Here is a 20,513-nt window from a genome sequence, read left to right on the forward strand (position 1 = left end):
TACTTTGAGATAATGTTTTATTATCATCTGTTCACTCATTAACCATTTCTGGAAGAGCTTTTAGAAAAAATGCAATGTAACACTGAGGAAAGGAAAATTAACAGGCAATTCTCAGAATAAGGTATGAAAATGCAGAAAGATCACATTATTCCTAATTAAAGCAAGAGCAATTAAAACAAGTTACTATTTCCACCTATAAATAATTGTTGGCATTGATTTAATAAGACTAGCATTCTCATACAAGTGAGGACGTATAAGTGAAACATCTTTTGAGAGTAATTTGAAAAATATCAATGTTTTTAATGCACATGCCTTTGACCTAACACTTCTGCTTCCAGCAATTTGTCCTCTGGAATACTCATACAAGTGAGTATTCTACTCATTTTATTCAAGAAAGCATTGTTTGAAATAGCTAAAAAAAAAAAAATGGAAACAAGTGTTGATGAACAGAAGACTAAGTGAACAAATTAAGATTCATCCTCAAACATAATATTATGCAGTCCATAGGGAAAAATGGAATAGAACTACCCATGCTGATAGGAAATGATCTCTAAAACATATTATCAAGAGAAAGCAAATGAAAATATACGATGCTATATTTGTATGCTTCTATTTGGGACAAGAATATATAAATATATATATATGCTTATATATCATATGGTGATTTCATAACAATACTCAAGAAACTAGTAATTGTCATTGCCATTGGGAGGAATACTGGAAGTCTCAGATGAGAGGAAGATTATTTTTTATTCTGTACTTTTTAAAAAAGATTTTATTTATTTATTCATGACAGAGAGAGGGAGGCAGAGACACAGGCAGAGGGAGAAGCAGGCTCCATGCAGGGAGCCTGACACAGGACTCAATCCCAGGTCTCCAGGATCATGCCCCAGGCTGAAGGTGGCACCAAACTGTTGGGCCATCAGGGCTGCCCTGTACTTTCTTTTTTAAAAAGATTTTATTTATTTATTTATTTATTTATTTATTTATTTATTTAGAGGAGGGGGAGGGGTTGAGGAAGAGGGAGAACCTCAAGCAGACTCCCTACTGAGCAGGAACCAGAGGTGGGGCTTGATTGCAGGACTGTGAGACCATGACTTGAGCCAAAACCACTAGTCAGCCACTTAAGCCCCACCCAGGGGCTCCTCTGTACTTTCTTTGGACTATTGGAAATTTTACTAGAAGCATGTATAATTATTTCAATTTAAAATTTAATAAATGTTTTCATAGATACTAGTTTTCAATATGTACATAAAATATTTGGTGATATCTATTAGACTCATTTTGCTTATTATAATAAATGATTCATCTAACATGATTTGATTATAATTTTATACCTATTAAAATTTATAATTTGCAAAAGTACTTAAGTACCTGTTTTGGAAATCAGACATTAAAAAAATGTTTCCCAAGTTTATTACAAAAGCAAAATATAATCATTGAAGAATAATTAAAAAAATAAAGACACCTGGGTGGCTCAGTCACTTGAGTATCCAATTCTTGATTTGGGCTGGAGTCATGATCTCAGGGTCATGGGATCAAGCCATAAGAGGGCTCTGCTCTCATGGGGAGTCTGCTTGGGGTTCTCTCCTTCCCTCTCCCTCTGCCCTTTGCCCTACTTGTACAGTCTCTCCTGCCCTATCTCTCTCATTCTCAAGTAAATTTTAAAAATCTTTTTCAAAAAATGAAAATAAAGACAAAAATACATAAATATCCTTATTTCTACCACCTAGAGATTATCAAGTAATAATCTGATGAGCATCTTTCTGAATTTATTCTATGCTAAAATATGTATACAAAGAAAGGACTTATACATAGTGATAATTTTTTACTGATAGTATATCATTAACATATTGCCATGTTTATAAACAGAATTAGACTTTTAGAATTGAAAAACCCTTAAAATTCATTTAGCACAGAATAAACAGGGGCACCTGGTTGGCTCAGATAGTTAAGTGTTTACCTTCAGCTCAGGTCATGATCCTGGGGTTCTGGGATGGAGTCCTGCATCAGGCTCCCTGCTCAGCAAAGGAGCCTGCTTCTCCCTCTCTCTCTGCCTCTCCCTTCCACTTTTGTACTCTCTCTCTCTCTCTCAAATAAGTAAATAAAATCTTTTTTTTTAAAAAGAGACCAGAATAAACAAAAACCGGCACCTGCACATATGATCACACGTATATTCCCCTCCTCTTCTGCGTGCCTATGACGGATAGTGCTGACTCATTGTGGCACCTTCTGGTCGAGTTGAGACATAGCCTTAATGTCCTCCTAACAAAGTGCTGCACAAAACCAAAACCAAAAGATTAAAGGTTAAAGTCATGCAAGCGGAAACAGATTATTTTTGACTAATCTAAACCAATAATATGGGGTCAAGTGATTTCTTGACCAAAGCCACTCAATTAGCAATGGATCCAAGATGAGGAACTTGCTAAAATATTCATCATTATAAATTTAAAAACCATTTTTATGGAGTAAACTTCACAATATTAACTTTGAAATACTGAAATTAAAGGAATAAATGAAGTTTTGGGCAAAAGTATGAAATAATTAACTGCACCTATATTTCTGTTTATTCTTGTGTTTTAATCCACATTTATACAATGTGGCAGTTCCACCTCTGCTGTAGCACACTGTCTTGGAACACAACTGCTCCTCTGCTCGATATTTTGCAGATTAAGACTATTAAAATAGGGGAGCCCAGGTGGCTCAGTGGTTTAGTGCTGCCTTCAGCCCAGGGCCTGATCCTGGAGACTTGGGATCGAGTCCCACACCAGGCTCCCTGCATGGAGCCTGCTTCTCTCTCTGCCTTTCTCTCTGTGTGTGTCTCCTATGAATAAATAAAATAATCTTTTAAAAAAGGCTATTAAAATATTTAGCAGATTAAGACTGCTATACATAAATCTAAAAGGCCCTTCCAAACTCTTATTTATGAAAATCGTCTAGGATTCTGAGATTCTCTGAAGCTCATGGTGGGCATTTTAGAAATCTGACATAGAGGAATGTCACCTCTACTCCTGAATTTAGGGGATGCTGGGAGAAAAAGACTATCTGTGCATGGTTCATATCTTTGGACTCTTGAATTCTCAAAGCAGGTAGTAGCTTGTGACCTTCACCACATGAAGGTTAGTGGTGTCGTAAACAGGCCAGGTTCACATACTATGTATAGAGAACATCACTGTGTTAGCAATGTACGGTAGCCTGAAGTGCCCATCTTCGGACCACATTTTACCAGTTCAAGATAGTCAATACTGCCCAGCTGAGCCAGCAATACTTACCAAGTGTTTCATGAGGACTTATTAGTTCCAAGCACTGCATCAGGTTCCAAGGCTACACAGATCAGGAAGACCGTTCCTAGCCTGAAGGGGTTTGCAGTGCAAAAGGGGAACACACATAAACCAGATATTTTTCCACTTTAAATTTCTTCTTTTGTTTATACTTACCACAGGGATAAAGAAACAAAGGTAATATTTACGAATCAAATCTGAATAATAATCTATTTTTCTTTCCTTCATATTTTAGCAAATGTATGAAACACCGTCATAGAACAATGTGCTCCTGTTCTTATTGTAGTCATAACATAGATTAATTGATTTATTATTTATTTTATGTATATGTACTAGATAGACAAAAGGCAGACTTGTTAACATTGGTTATTTCAGAAGAGAGGCATTGTCTGCAATGGAGTGAAGTGGAAAACTTTGATATTTGTTCTCTTTCTGCCATTCTTGTTGGATTTTTAAGTGAAAATGTATTATTTGATGACTTTAAATAATAAAAGATCTCTAAATAATTTCCATTATTTCAAGAATAATGGTGTGTTTTCTCATGATCCTTTTAAATCATAAAGTAATTTTTTAAAGAGGGTTAGCTAAGAATTTGAAACTTAAGAATTTGTGGGGGGGAGGTTTCTTATAAGTCAAAGCAGGCCTGTCCTGCCCCCAATATATAAGCATGTTTTGTGGTGATTAAAATATTTCTGTATTTCCACAGGACCAAGTAGGTGTTAGAAGAAAAAGGGTTGGCATATGTTTTCAGTTATTCTGTAAAAAAGGTTTTTGCATACTATAAGGACCATCTTTGGTCTTGTGGTTTCTTTGTAGATCTTGACCTAATTCAGGCAGCCTTGAGGTCAACAGGAGCCCGTGTCATCTCTTAAAGGCACAAAACTGGGTGAAAATGTGCAATTCCATCTGACAGTATTGACATGCTAAGAATGAAAGCTCAGTAGAAATACACACCAATGTTTAGAGTAACAATGTCCACCATAGCCAAAATATGGAAAGAGCCCAGATGTCCATCAACAGATAAATGGATAAAGAAGATGTGGTGTATGCACACACACACACAGACACACACACACTGAAATATTACTCAGCCATCAAAAAGAATAAAATCTTGCCATTTGCAATGACATGGATTATTATGCTAAGCAAAATAAATCAGTCAGAGAAAGACAAATTGGGGGAGGGGAAGGAAAAATAAAATAAGTTAAAAACAGAGAGGGAGGCAAACCATGAGAGAATTTTAACTATAGAAAACAAACTGAGGGTTGCTGGGCGGGGGCGCCGGGGGGAGGGATGGAGCCACTGGGTGATGGGCATTAGGGAGGGCACTTGAAGCAATGAGCACTGGGTTTTATATGCAACTCCAAAGCTAAATGAATCACTACATTCTACTGCTGAAACTAATAATACACTATATACTAATTATCTGAATTTAAATAAAATTTTTTAAAAAGAATCACACAAAATTATTACACTGTGAACAGCACTATCCTACCATACTCTCCTGTAATCCATGTTCGTATAGGCTAATACTAGGTACAATAAACCCTCAATATAAATGGGACAGTGAAACAGTGAAAGTAATCCAAGAATTTATTATAATGATGATGACAATACAGTATTACTTACATGCAGAAAATACTTTGGATGATAGAATAAAACAACTACAAGGGAGTTAAAAAGTGGTGAAAATACTTAGTGTAGAAGGGAATTTTTATTTCTTTTTTTTTTTTAAAGATTTTATTTATTTATTCATGACAGACTCAGAGAGAGAAAGGCAGAGGGAGAAGCAGGCTCCATGCAGGGAGCCCGATGTGGGACTCAATCCCGGGTCTCCAGGATCACACCCCGAGCTGAAGGCAGTGCTCACTGCATTTATAATCAGTCTCTTAAAAAACTTGGTTGGTCTAATACACTCAGACCAGAATCTGGGAATTAAATGCCAGAACTCGGACAGTTAAAGCTATAACTTCAGGTAAGTCACCAAGATAAACTTACCTTATAATAAAGTCAATCAGGCAGCTTTCCCTAGTGAAATCTTCCTAGCACACTGGGTACCTTTTAAACCCCAGTGGCACTCAGAAATGCTAAAACACCACAGGGATACGATAGAAATTTTCATTGATATTCTTAAATGATCTCTGTAGAAATGTGCACAAGCACTTAAGATTACTGTAATTATTTCTCCCTAGCAAGAAATCTCAAGATTTTAACCACTCTACCTAAAGTGGAAACTAAAATATAGATGGAATAATGCAAAGCAAAAGTACGATATTGTTAATGATTTTTCAAATGATTCATTTAACTTTTTACTTGATATTTCAAACATCTTGGAAACCACTATAATGGGGATCAGGAATTCACTCAAACAACAAACAGAACCATGGAGAATCATTTACCTGTTCTCAGAATGTAGCAATGGCAGTGGCTGAAACAGAACTCATGTATCTTGGGTTTCCAATTTCAGGGTTGCCTGAAGAGAGACTGGTTTCTGAATATGAAAATGCCCCAGTTGAACTATCTTGCACTACAAGCCACGTAGTACATGGAAGAAATAAGCTTTGTTAAAGCAGCTCTTTCTAGAAGGTGCTGCTTATCACATTTACCCTCTCAGAAAACCTGTATCCTAACTCCATCATTCAAAGCACACTCATCAGTTCAGATCCTGTGAGTAATGACATGGGACCTTAGGGGCTCTTTAATTGAGAGTTTTATGAGCATTAAACACTTTAGAATAACTAGCCATTTCTCACATTAGAGAAAGAAGCAGGTATGGCTTTCTACATGGTTAATGTGAATAAAACTCTTACAGCATTTAGTAAGTTATTGTTGCTAATTTCTGATTCTTCCCCCTAGGAACTGTAGAAAAACACTTAGCCAAGCTTAGCTTGAAAATTGGTTATAAACTAAAATTTTTTTCTTTTTGGTTCAGTATGTTCAATAGGGTTACTGCTTGTATTTCAAGTTCTGATATCTGGGTTTACTTCCATTAGGCTCCCTTACATAATAGCAATGTAAAGTTTAGTTTGTACCAGACACTCTAAGTATTTATATATTTGTTTAATATAAAAGAGAGAGAACAAACCTCATGAGATGTGAATAATTATAACTGCATTACACATATAAAGAAAATAAGGCATAAAGAGGTTAAGAACTTGCCTAAAATAACACAGCTAGTATGTGGCCAAAACAGAGGATTTAAACTCCGTATGATTAACTACTATGTCATATTGCTTTTCTAAGTACCAAGTACTTGATCACAGAATTAGGGCTTGCTCCCACCAATATGATCAGAAAAACACCTACCCCTTTCTCTCTCTTTCTCTCTCTCTCTCTCTTGTTCTCTTTTTATCCTGTTTGGCACTCTAAACTCCAAACTAGTTTGAGGTAGCAGAGGGCCATGGGGGTATCGGAAGTATAACCACACAGATACTATCTCTGTAATGGCTTTGTAGATGAAATAAAGATGTGTGAGAATTTGCACATACAAGGGTACAGGCAATTGCCTTAAACCTCCCATTTTCTCAAGCTCTTTATTTTTAGGGCCTGGTCAGTTAATCAAAATTACAGTCCTATTTAAGTATCAGGAAGTTAAAGGATGTAAAAGACCATATATGTTTTCTGATTTAATCATTAGAACATGCTCTTCCTTTAGCAATTAATTAATTTTTTTTATTTAAAAAAAAATAGTCTCTTTCAGAGCACCTCGGTGGCTCAATCGGTTAAATGTCTGCCTTCAGCTCAGGTCATGATCTCAGAGTCCTGGGATTGAGCCTCACATCATCGCAGCATCATTGGGCTCCCTGCTCAGTGAGGAGCCTGCTTCTCTCTCTCCCTCTGCTGCTCCCCCTGCTTGTGTGCTCTCTCTCACTTACTCACTCTCTCTCTCAAATAAATAAGATCTTTAAAAAAGAAATAGTTTCTTCCATTGAAATTTAATGGATCACATATCCCTAGTCAGAAAAAAATGAAATTATTTCCATTAAAAAATATTCCTCATGAATCCAGGAGGAAAAAAAATATTTTATTTTTGGTGTCTTTTCTCTAGTGGATCCATATCCTTGCTTTTCTATAAACTGAACCAAGCTATATGGAAAATAGATTCACTTCTTTCCAGGATTAAAAAATATAATTCAGATACATGCAAAATTCATTGTGTGGATGTTGGCACTAAATTTCCATGCAAAGTCACTCTTCTGTCACTGTTAATAAAAAGATAACACATACTGACAAGACTGTAAATGTCTATTGAAAAATTACACTTGATTAAAAATATTGAATTATTTTTTTACCTTATGCAAACATATTTTATTGTTGTGCAAGATTGCCCTCTTGTGTTTTCTCTAGTTAAGTTATTATTATTTTTATCAATTTAATATTCAGCTTTTAACTTTTCCATCTAAAATTAGCCCACTCAACAACATAGAGCTAGAGTGTATTATGCTAAGTAAAATAAGTCACTCAGAGTAGGACAAATACCATATGATTTCACTTATATGTGGAATTTAAGAAACAAAACAGATGAACATGGGGGGAAAAAGAGAAAGGCAAACTATAAAACAGACTCTTAACTATAGAGAACAAACAGGGTTGATGGAGGGATGAGGGTGGGGAATGGGCTATACAGGTGGTGGGTATTAAGGAGGGCACTTGTGATGAGCACTGGGTGTTACATGTAAGTGATAAATTACAAAATTCCACTCCTGAAGTCGATATTACACAATATGTTAAATAACTGGAATTTAAATAAAAACTTGAAACATTGAAAAATAAATTATCTAAAATAAAATTAACTCACTGCTAAAGGCTTCAAAGCCTTATATTCACAACCATACTGATCAGTAGTTAATGTTAGTGCCATGGTTTATGTACACCTAGTCCTTCAAATCTCTGACTTAATTATAAAATACTGTGGCCTAAAGTTACAAAGAAACAGAGTCAACCAGAAGTAAATACATAAACGAAAATTTAGAATTATGTCAAGGAATACTAAAACCCTGATAGTTATTACTCACATTACCAAGTTATGGAAGATGCAGCCAACTTGTCTGATTGTATGAGTCTGGCTCAATAATCTAGCAGTCAGTTTCTCCCTTTAGCTTACTTAGTTATTGTTGTTATATAAAACCACTACTAACATTTTAAGTTACTTTGAAAACATTTTCCTTGTCTATTAAATTAGCAAAAATTTCTCTTTAATGTTGTCTAAATAGAACAAGTATTTTCATATGTTGAAATGTAAATTTTGTATACTCTTTTTTGTAAGTCAAATTGGCAGTATATGCTAAAAGCCTTTAAAAAATCCATATTAGGTTCACTTCTAGGAATTTATCTCAAAAGCACAATCCTAAGTACCCCTAAAACTTTATGTCCAAAAGATTCATCATAGCATTATTTATAGAGCAAACAGTGGTCACAACATAAAGGTGGCTGTGTGTTGAATTCGATTGGAATACATGCAGTGGAATTCTTATGACAATTAAAATTTTAATGCAATATTTTAAATAACTTTTCTACGTTATGATGTTAAGTTTAAAAAATTCAGGATATGGGCAGCCCGGGCGGCTCAGTGGTTTAGCGCCGCCTTCAGTCCAGGGCCTGATCCTGGAGACCTGGAGTCCCATGTCAGGCTCCCTGCACGGAGCCAACTTCTCCCTCTGACTGTGTCTCTGCCTCTCTCTCTTTCTGTGTCTCTCATGAATAAATAAATAAAATCTTTAAAAAAAAAACTCAGGATATATATATATGCGTGTATGTGTGGGTGTGTATCACAATGATCTAAAAGCAATTCTCCTCAAACTATAAACAAAGACTAAAATAAAATGACTCAAAATATGAATAGTGGTTGTCATTTGGGGATGGCACTATGGTGAGTACCTCTCTATTTTTTACTTGTCTGTGTTTTCCATGTTTTTATGTTGAACTTGTATTACTGTTACAATGGGGGAAAGCTGCATGTTACCAATATCAGCAGAACAGCAAAATTGAGGTATTGTCCTTTTTATACAGATCAGGAATTCGGTGGCTTTCTGTGCAAACTTAGAAAGTTTTTGTTTGTTATTCATGAGAGACACACAGAGAGGCAGAGACACAGGCAGAGGGAGAAGCAGGCTCCATGCAGGGAGCCCAACCTGGGACTCGATCCTGGGTTTGCAGGATTACTGCAGGATCACGCCCTGGGCCAAAGGCGGGGCTAAACCGCTGAGCCACTGGGGCTGCCCCTTAGAAAGCTTTTGTAAAGGAAATTAAGACTTCCGCAACTGGCTTAGGATAGTTGGAAGGTGGAGAAGCCCTGTAGGAAGGTGGAGAAGCCCTTAGATTAGGAAAAAAAGTGGGGTAGTTCCTTAGGGATAGAGACTTTCTCTCTCAATACTTTATTCTTTGGAAGAAGAGAAAAGTTGAATTAGATGGTGGATTCCTTCTCCAAACACATTAAAGAGCAAACAAAGCAACAACCATTTATTTGGAGCTTAATATATGCTAGGTTGGTTTAAAAGGGTAGAAAGCTAAATGTGAGGTGCCTGGGTGGCCCAGCCAGTTAAGTGTCTGCCTTCAGCTCAGGTCACAATCTCAGGGTCCTGGAATCAACCCCCTCATTGGGCTCCCTGATCAGTAGGGAGCCTACTTCTCCCTCTGCCTGCCGCCCCTGCCCCCTGCCTGTGCTCGCGTGCTTGCTTGCTCTCTCTCAGTCCTATGTCAAATAAATAAATAAAATCTTAAAAAGAAAAAAAAAGCTACATGCAATGAATGGCTGAATGAAAAGGATGGTTACAGAATTTCAGGTCCAGCCATCTCCTAGGGTCCCTCAGCTGCACTGTAGCGCAGGAGCTGCTCTTCCCCCCCTGTAGTTGGGCAACAAGTATGGATTCCCTTATCTCCTATTGCCATCCATTTTTCAGACGGCAGAAAGAGTGATCTTTTCAAAGAACAAACCTTCCACGGATTCCCAGTACCTCTAGAGATAAACTCTAATTTATGGGGGCTGAGACAAGGTCCTTTATGATCTGGCTTTGGCTAAACATATCCAGCTTCCTCTTCTGCTTCCTCACTCCACCCTCCAGGCATTCTGATCTTCCCCAGGCTTTACCTATCCTGTCTCTCCTTTAGTTAACTCCTGCTTACTCTTCAAGTCTCTGGGTAAATGTTGCCTTCATTAGGAAAATACAGCTGCCCCTTCTACATGCACCTATCCATAATCACTACTTTCCCTTTCATAGCTCTTTCTGTGTGTTATTAAATTCTCTGGTTTGATGGTCCACATGTGAACTGTAGGCTCTGTGAGGCAAGGGCTGAGTCTGCCCTTCATCTTGATACCTACAATGCCTAACAGGGGAGCAACAGGTGTTTACTGAATACATGAATAAATGGATGAATTAAGTGAGATAGCTTGATTATATTCAACTTCCCCAAAACTTTCTCTCTAAAGATGTACTCTGATTGACCAAAAGTACATGTTAATATAAAGATGATACATGTGATGATGGCAGTCCTGGAGACACTGTGAGTTCTTCATTTGGCACTGAAGTTCTGAATCCTATTCTCAATTAACAGATACACATGCATGTGTGTATATACTTCAAGAGATTTTTCAAATTAATTTTTCAAGCCCCTTGTGGGGGGGAAAGGAGGTGCTCTGATATATTAACCAATTATTTCTAATCCTTAAAAAAAAGATGTTTTCATCCAACAATAGGGGAGTAAATCAATTAAGATTCATAAAATAATTATAATCCTTAAAGACATAAGAAAATAACATCAATTTTTTTGTAAAAATATACAAACTACATATACAGAACAAACTAATCTCCCCCACATATTAAAAGGACATATCATATATTTACATAATAAAAATATTGGAAGAAAATGCATCAAAACATTTATTGTGATGATTTCTGAGAGTCATCACATATAAAATACTTTTCTTCCTTATACTTTTTAGCATTTCTCTTCAGAATGAGCATGTATTACTTTGGTTAAAATACCAAAGCCATCAAAAAATCTTTAATAAAAACAACAACAACAACAAAAACAACAAAAAATCTTTAATAAGAGTGCAGGTGAGGGTGGGTAGGATTTAAATTGTGGGTAGGGCCCCTCAGCTGCTGTAGCACAGGAGCTGCTCTTCTCCCCTGTAGTTGGGCAACAATCCTTGATTCCCTTATCTCCTATTCTTGTTTTAAGACTAAAGGCTAGGCATGAATATTTTTCATACAGTGCATATATACTTAAAAGTATTTTACCGAATAGACTTAATAATGCAAATATTTTATACTTAATAGATTTACTAAGGCAATGACCTTTAATGCAGATGCTACTAGAAGACACTACAGAACTATAATCATTTTGAATTGGACTTCTCAGATATCCTCATGTTCAGAGTTTTTCATATTTCTCAAGGGAAAACAATTAAAGAATGTTTCATGAAATGGTTTGGAAAGTAAAGTAATGCATATATTATTTTGCCAAGCACAAATGAGATGACATTTAAAAAAAAAAAAAGGCTAAAGGATGGGCTCCAAGGATGCAATTAACTAACCATATAAGTACTCGAAGTTGATTAGGGTAGAGGCTAATTTGGGCAGAATTACTTCTTGAAACAGGCTACAAGCAGCAGTTCAGACAGAGTCTGGGAAAGTCCCTCACCTGCACCACCTATCTCAATAGATCTAGGAAGTTGCTTTTTTCTGTTTGTTTTTTTTGCTTAACAATAGGTCCAGTGATAAGCAAAATTGCCCTCCTCCAAAGCTCCCTGAAGTGCAAAAAAACTAAGAAGATCAAAGGAACCATTAACGACTCCCTGAACTTCAAAGGTTTCTCCTATGAGAACTCTGAGAAGCAGCTGTGAGTTTATAGATGACTTCCATTGCAGTATAAAAATGTAACAAATATCTTGGCTATCATATTCTTTTTATTTCTTCACTGTAGTTGCATTTTAGTTTTTACAGTTTTGTACACATAATAAAATGAATAATAAAGCGAAATTACTAGGACTGGAGACCTACACATTCCCAATGAGCACTACATCACTATTCTTAGCACTACTCCCTTTTTGTGCTTTCTAAACCTAGCTTTTTAATGTCTTGGTTGTTTCTATATTTTCCCACTCAGAAAGAAAGTAATATTTTGCATAGCTTATATTTTAATACAATATTCAAACAAAGTCTACAAGATAATTTACTTTCCCTGGACTGGTTTTCAGACTCAGGTCCCTAGAGATGAAAGTATCTCTTCAATAAAGCCTTTCTTGCAGGCTTTCTTGAGACCTACAGCTCAAACAATTCAGTCAGCCATGTGTGTATAGCATCCATTTTAATAATAAAAAATGCCTCTGTGGTTTTTTTTTTTACTTTTATGAAATTCTTTGTTAAAAATTAAATTTTATATTTAAATATCACATATAAACCATAAGTTCGCAGCTCAATAAATTTTCACAAAAAGTATACACTCATGTAATAATCAGCACTCAGATCAAAAATAGATTTAGAATATTTCTAGCACCTTGAAACTCTCACTTGGGCCCTCTTCCACATTCCTGACTTCGGCCCTGAGATACTGACTATACTAGGCAACAGAGGCGTCTCAGACATATAAAAACAGAGCTCTGGGGGCGCAGTTAAGTGGTTGCCTTTGGTTTAGGTCATGATCCTGGGGTCCTGGGATCACCTAACCTTGGGCTCTCTGCTGAATCTGCTCTCCCTCTCCCTCTGCCCCTCCCCACTGCTTGTGTGTGCATGCACTTGCATGCTCTCTGTCTTTCAAAAATAAATTAAAAAAATTTTAATCCTAAAAAAAAAATTGAGCTCTGACCCACAACCTGCAGCAACCTGCCCACCAACCCTTTATCTATAACGAACAACCCAGCAAAGCCAGACTATTTTGAGTTGGACTTGCAGGAAGTCAGACTGCTACCTCTAGTAAAAATTTGGGAATCCAAACTAACTTCTGTGACAACTGACCCCAATGGCTAGGACTTGATTAATGACTGATATCTTGTCCAATTTTTGTACCTGCTTCCAACTTAGGACCAATTTGAGAAAGTCAAGTATACACCCCTAGCCATTCCTGTAAGTACTTATTTCAAGCAGAAGAACCATAAGCAAAAGACCCTAGAAGATACTACTAGATTCTTTTTTTTTTAAGATTTTATTTATTTATTTATTCATGAGAGATACAGAAAGAGAGACAGAGAGAGACAGAGAGAGACAGAGAAGCAGGCTCCATGCAGAGAGCCTGACGTGGGACTCCAGAATCACGCCCTGGGCCTCAGCGCTTAACTGCTGAGCTACCCAGGGATCCCCGATACTACCAGATTCTTAAGACCCTTGAAGATACTTTTCTTAGCACTTCTAGTGATGAGAAGTCTTATATAAATAAGCTTGTTTAAAGACATTTACACCAAAAGAGACATCTACAATCTGAAAAGGTAAAGAGGAAGATCAATCTTTTATTCATGCATTCAGAATCATGTATTATGCATCTACCAATAATAAGAGGATAAGACACAACTCCCAGCCTTAAGGGTCTTCTATTCTAGAAGAAGCCACAGAAGGGCAAAGAAGTCATGAATAAGTTTGGTCACAGAAATCCAAAGCACTCACAGAGCAGGGAGAAGTCAGTTTTGCAAGTGTTGAGAAAGTAAGGCTGTGTGTGTGTGTGAGAGAGAGAGAGAGAGAGAAAGAGAGATTAAGAATAGTGAAGGTAATGATTTCAAGGACCAGTAGCAGGATGAGCACAGATATAAAGATCAGAAAATCATCTTGCACATTTTGGGTACTACAAGTAGTAGTTCAATTCAAAGTTCACTCACTCATATATAAATAATTATTAATTAAATACTTTGAATTAGGGATCCCTGGGTGGCGCAGCAGTTTGGCGCCTGCCTTTGGCCCTGGGCGCGATCCTGGAGACCCGGGATCGAATCCCACATCGGGCTCCCGGTGCATGGAGCCTGCTTCTCCCTCTGCCTGTGTCTCTACCTCTCTCTCTCTCTCTCTGTGACTATCATAAATAAATAAAAAATTTTAAAAAATGTTTAAAAAAATAAATAAATACTTTGAATTAAAATTGCAAATGGCAAGAAATAACTTGTACTTCATGATAAGATCATCAAGAGGGCCTTGTCTATGCAATGAACATAGAACATGGCCTTCCTAGCATCCATTCCCCATTCTTTGTAACAGAAACTCAATTTTGCTTATGATACATGCTTCCCCCAAAACACATAGGCCTCCAAAGAAACTCACTCATCCTTAGTTCCAGGTAGCCTAAGTAGGGGCAAACTTAATTTCTCTCCAGGGACTGACTCCAGAATAGCACATGACCAATTCTGATAAAGGACACACCAAGAGAGGTTTGCTAGAGGCTTCTGGGAAAGTACAACTCTTTGTGAGTTGCTGAAAGCCTCTCTCTTCTTCTTAATGGGCATGAATCAAGAAATACATAGCCCTAAACACTTATAGCAACCATATTACAACTATGAAGGAAACAGCTTTAGGATGGAGCTGACTCTATGAATGGCGGGAGAAAGAAACCTGGGTTCTCAAATAACATCATTGAACCAATTAGCCCCCACCTTCACCCTACCTTTGATAGTCTTTTACATGATCTAGTTCAGTTCCTTACTTTTTAAAAAGCTACATTGAGTTGGATTTTCTGTTATTTGTGGGCCAAAGCACCCTAACCTAGATTTGATTATTAAGCATTGGGAGTCATTGAAGAAGTTTAAGCAGAAGATGGACATAGTCGGTTTGCATTTTATGAGGAAAGCAGTGGCAGAAATGTTGAGGATAGATAGGTGGGATAGGAGACTGGCTAACATGTACTGAGGGCATACCATGTGCTTGTACTAGGCTAAACACTTTACATATATTAATTCATTTAACCTTTCCTAAACCCCATGAGGTATGTAGTATTATCCACATTCAGTAAGAGCATCTGAAGCTCAGAGACATTAAGTTGTCCAAGATCACATAGCTAGTAAGTAGCACAGCCAGGATTTGAACCTCAATTTTATTATAGACATTTCTTCCTATTCTACCCCCCACCCTCCGTCCCACCAATCCCAGTAATACATATCAGGAGAAGCTCATCTTACTCTTAGCCTCAAATAGGTCTCATGGATAAAAGAGTAAACCCAGTGACTGGGTTTCTAGTGACTGACTGAGGAATAGGCTGGTGACCCAATTCTGGTCTGGCTTATAGCTGCATATTTCATAGGGTTATTGTGAGAATTAAAATGGGCTATTGCTTATAACATAACTCAATATATGGTAGGCCCACAATAAATGCTGAGAGTTTCAGAAGAGCATAGCAGGATCAAATGTCATGGGAAAATAAAGTGACATGAGTGTTGAAGAATCTAATGGGTCTAGCCTTTGGGACATAATGGGTGACTTTTGCCAGGGAGGTATTAGGGGAAGAGTTGAGGTAAAAGCCAACTGATTGGCTACAGAGCAAACCTGCATCTGAGTGGAGACAGTGGCTACCTATCACAGATTAGCAATTTCACTGTGATGGAAAGGAGAGAGAGAAAGGTAGTGGGAGTCTCCAGATGGAGTGCTCTTATAAATTTTGAAGCAATAGGCAGCAAAAGATAGTTTGAAAATTCAGAAGAGAGAACAATGATGGGACATGTATCAAAGGAGACTGAAAGAGGTGGCATCAAGCTAACAAGCAGAGGGAGGTATTAGTCTTGAAGAATTGGGCCATCTTCTAACCTCTAATTTTGGGGGTGGGGAAGAGATATGGATAAGTTCAGGTATAGATGCATTTATTGACGTGGGAGGATGGGAGTGGAGGGAGTACACCTTTGGAATAGTTCATTTTTCCTAGTGAAGTGGAGGCCTGCCTGAATAGAGTGTGAAGCAGTGGTCAAAGATAGTTGCTATTAGATGAAGCTAGCCTGGAAAACTGATAAAAACAACTCTAGAGTACTGATCACTGAGGGCATAACTAAATTGGAGGCCGAGAATTTTCAGTGGCTTTAATATATAGGAATTTATGATTTTCTCCAGCACCTCTCACCTACTCAAGTGGAGATATGAGAATCAGCCTGTCCATGCCCTCAGCAGGTTGTGGAAGTATGATGTTGAGAGTAATAGAAATAGTGACCACTTGACCATAGGCCTCTCTGGTTCCTTATACCCCTGAGGCCTCAGCCATACAAATAAAATCTATGCCTACAATTGGGACTGCCAACCAGGGTTCTCAAAGTCTGTTCTTTAACAGACTGGCACTCCCTCAAATTCAAAGGGAAGAATCAAATTGTTAATTAAAGCACTTTACCTGGGAATCTCACAGTGTTCTAGGATTATAGGTGGTAAAACAATATACTAATATTCATCCTTTGATTAAATTCTATAAATCTCAAATGTGATGTATCCCCATTCTTTCATCTAGGATAAAACAAAGTTAAGGACACTCATATTCAAGACTTTATGTATAATAGATAGGATTAGTGGGATTAAGAGCCACATGGCATGTAAAATAAAACAACACGAATATTTAAATTATTCAGTATGTGTGCCTATGGCACATGACATGACATCCTGTTGAATCAAGAGACTTAAAGCATCTCTCCATTATTAACATCTTCATTCCCACAGTTACCTTTCAGGTAGGTACACAGCTAGGATTGCCCCCTAAATCTGGCCAACAAGAGAAAAAATGTCTAGCTATTAGAATTAGGGAGGAACTTTTCTCCTTCAGGAAGTTGCTTTAGGCTAGTACTTCAAAATTGCTGTTGGTTATTTTAATTGATTTAATGAGGAGTTTTTTCTTCTAAAAAACTTAAATGTGTCCTTTCATTGTTCAAAAGAGAACAAAGACAATAGTTAAGACAATAATAATTAAGACAATAGTTAATACGTGACTATTGCATCATAAGATATGACAAAACAATGAAAATACCAATTATCCAGATAGAAGACTATCACTGGTTACACCTTCCCTGCTCCAAGACCATTCCTTCCTCTGAAGTCATTGCACACAGAGATAGTTGTCTTTTCAGAACCTCATTATAGGCAAATGTGCCTAAAGTGTTAGAGTGAACTAATCCTATTTTCACACCTAAAATAATGCTGCCATAAGCATATTACTCACAAACATGAATAAAAAAGAAAAGATTTTTACAAATATAAGGGATAGGTTTCTTAGAGAAGTCTTCTGACTTAGAAGATCATCATTGGGATTTTAATAGGATATAAAGCAGAGTCACTGGAGCTTAGATACCAGATATCTTATTAACTTATCAACTAGCAAGCAGGCCAGAATTTACTCTGTAATTATAAGCATTCTCAATTGCTGAGAGAATAGCATATGTAGTAAAAAAAATAAAAAACAAAAAACCCAGACAAGTCTCATGTATTAGATATGTGAATAATACGTAAATAAGACTCAGTCACTGACCTCTAGAAGGTCTTTATAACTCTTGTCTTTCTGAAAATAACTGTGAGACAACATTAAGTGAACTCCTCAGTGTGAGAAAGCTCAGTACCAAGTTACAGTATAGAAAGAACATTAAGACTTGCCGTCACTCATTCATTACATGGAGTCACATCTTTTTTAGGACAGGGTTATACTCCACAGATAATGAGATACATTTTTCTAAGTAAAAAAGATCCTTCAATATGTCTTGGGGAATTGTATGGAACCATTTTGGCCATTTTTTTTTTCCTGCATGACTTGAACAGATCATTGTTTGTTTGTTTGTTTGTTTGTTTTCAATTTACTCATGAGAGACACAGAGAGAGAGGCAGAGACACAGGCAGAGGCAGAAGCAGACTCCGATGCGGGATTCGGCCCTAGGACCCCAGGATCATGACCTGAGCCGAAGGCAGGTGCTCAACCACTGAGCCACCCAGGCACCCCCAGATCATTGTTTCTTTGACTTTGAACCTACGTCATTTGAAAAATATGCATTGTTAAACAATGTATGTGCATTTGGAAATACGGTTTTTGTCTTAGTTTTTAAAAACCATAAATGGGATCCCATTGTACTTATTTGTTTACTTTATCTCTTTAGGGTGTTTTAGAGGTCTTAAGCACCAAAATGGCCACAGCAATATTTCTGGTTCCACATGCTCTTTAAAAACCTTGCCTCTCCTCATCAAAAAGTATGGTTTATTTCCCCTGCCTGTGAACCTGGATGAGGCTTTGTGAGGTCCTAGAGAAATAGAAGGTGGCACAACTGACACTGCATGACTTCTAAGGCAGATAAAAGAGAATATGCTCCTACCTGGCTCTCCTTCTCTTGGGATACTCACCCTGGGAACCTAGCCATCATGCTGTGAAAAAGCCCAAAGCAGTCCATATTAAGAGACCACCTGGAGAGGTCTACATGGAGTTGAGCTGAGGTTTCCAGCCAGCAGCCTCCAGCCAGTATCAATCACCAACATGAAAGTGAAAAGTTTTCAGATGATTCTAATCCTCAGACTTCCAGTTGAGGCCCTATGCATAAGGGAACAGAGAAAAGTCATTCCTGCTGTGCTGTCTGAATTCTTGACTCACAGAATCTGTTGGCATAATAAATGGTTGTTTTATAACACTGGGTTGTGGGGATAATTTGCAATGCAGTCATAGTAACTGGAAGTGTACCAATACATTCTATTATAGTCCATGTATTAGGTATCATAAGCTTATTTTAATCATTCCTGTATTAATAGATACAAAGGTGGTTTGGACTTATTTTTTCCGATTATAGACAAGGCTGAAATAAATGTCAATATTTCTATAAAAAACCTATAAATCAGTTTTTATTAAAACTTATGAGTCAATAAATACTTGTAAGATACTTAGAACAGGACTTGGTACATAGTAACATATTTTATTATTTTTTATCACTATCGACTGAACTTCTATATGGAAGGTGGTAGTTTGTCCTTACTATCTTTAGTGACAAGGATCCTAAAAATTGTATCCTAATAGCTATGCTACAGTGTATCCCACTTTCTAGAGTTCATGCCATGGCAGGAAGTTGCAAACATAAGCAGTCACAGAATTATGTCCCTGAAGACGTCCATCTGCGGCTGACATGACTGGCTCTACAAACGGGTCTTCGAAAAGCTTGAATTCGCTCCGTGTGGTGGAGAGTTACAAGAACAGACCTGCTGGGCATCACCATTTGCGGGCTAGGGAGGAAAAGAGCGGGGCCACACGCTCAAGTGCGTGCCGCGGTGCTTTTCCTTTTGCAACGCGCCTGGGCCGACCGCTGGGTGGAGCGAGTGCGGAGCGAGCTTCAGGGCATTACTTTCCCGGTGACAGTTCTTGTCACAAGTTTAGAAACGCGCTTTTCTGGCCGTTTTCACTCTCCTCCACCATCTCTTAAGCCTTCCCTAGACGCGCTTGCATCTGTCCAGCACCTTTATCTCCAAATCACATTTACCTCCGAATTCCTGGGTGGGGTGAAGGCGGGTAAAGAGAGAGGAGGGGGACTACCTGTCCACCTTCTCTGGTCTCAAAGGGGCAGACGAGTTAAGCTTAATTCACACTACAAACAAACCAGTTTTCAACCCCCTCCTAACGTCCTCTCTTTTCTCCTTGATTTAATTTATAAACTAATATAATTAATTTATCCCTATTTAGTTTTGCTCCACTTTCAAGGGACTCAGGTAACCACCCTCCTTCCTCCGCCCTCCTCCCCGGGTCTGGGGAAACGCAGGAGCGCGGAGGAAGAGCATCTTTAGGGGACTCCCGCGCGGCCGGGTCGGCAGGCCTCCAGCGGGCGGGCTTCGCGGCAGCTCCGCGGGGGCGGGGGGGCGGGCGGGCGCGCTTGCAACCCCCGAGCTCCGGTCCCGCCCCCTGCTCTCCCCGGCCCGGCGTCAGGAGCTCCGCGGGCGGCGGCGGAGTCCCAAAGCCGAGGACGCGCGGCCGGGGAGCCGGAGACTCCAAAGCCCTCCGCAGCTTCCCCGCTCCGCTGCCCCACCCGTCAGCACGCGGCCCCCGCCCGGGGCCCGCAGGAGACACCTCCGTCCCCGCCCCTCCACAGGTCACCTCCCTCCACGCCCCTTTCCCTTGGCCCCGGCAGCCGGCAGGCAGGGAAGTGTCGTAAAGCCAGGCCTAGGAAACTTTACCCGGGGTAACAGCCGAGGCGCTTTACGGCGACGGCGGCTGAGTGTGAACCTTGGCGGCGGTGGAGGCGGCCGCGGCGGCGAAGGAGGCGGCGGCGGCGGCGGCGGCTGAGGAGGAAGAGGAGTGGCGGCAGTGGCGGCGGGGACCTGTGCGGGGTGAGCCGCG

At 38.7% G+C, this 20,513-nt stretch overlaps 1 protein-coding gene and 1 long non-coding RNA gene across 3 annotated transcripts in view; one reads left to right on the forward strand and one right to left on the reverse strand.

The window, feature by feature from the left end:
• Positions 1-20,482, reverse strand: LOC112657049 (uncharacterized). Of its 2 annotated transcripts, XR_003134838.3 has the most exons (5): positions 20,351-20,482; positions 18,545-18,728; positions 3,273-3,353; positions 2,154-2,276; positions 1-412 (listed from the first exon to the last, which is right to left on the reverse strand). It is a non-coding gene; the product is annotated as an uncharacterized LOC112657049 (long non-coding RNA). The 2 variants fall into 2 exon arrangements; XR_007412364.1 differs by having other exon boundaries at positions 1-2,276.
• NAA30 (N-alpha-acetyltransferase 30, NatC catalytic subunit) overlaps positions 20,361-20,513 on the forward strand; it is a 20,357-nt gene continuing 20,204 nt past the window's right edge. The window contains exon 1 of the mRNA XM_025442813.3: positions 20,361-20,503. The gene's annotated coding sequence lies outside the window, so the exon portion shown is untranslated. The remainder of the gene's footprint in view (positions 20,504-20,513) is intronic.

Source organism: Canis lupus, chromosome 8 (assembly GCF_003254725.2).
Source record: "Canis lupus dingo isolate Sandy chromosome 8, ASM325472v2, whole genome shotgun sequence".
NCBI classification, from domain to species: domain Eukaryota; kingdom Metazoa; phylum Chordata; class Mammalia; order Carnivora; family Canidae; genus Canis; species Canis lupus.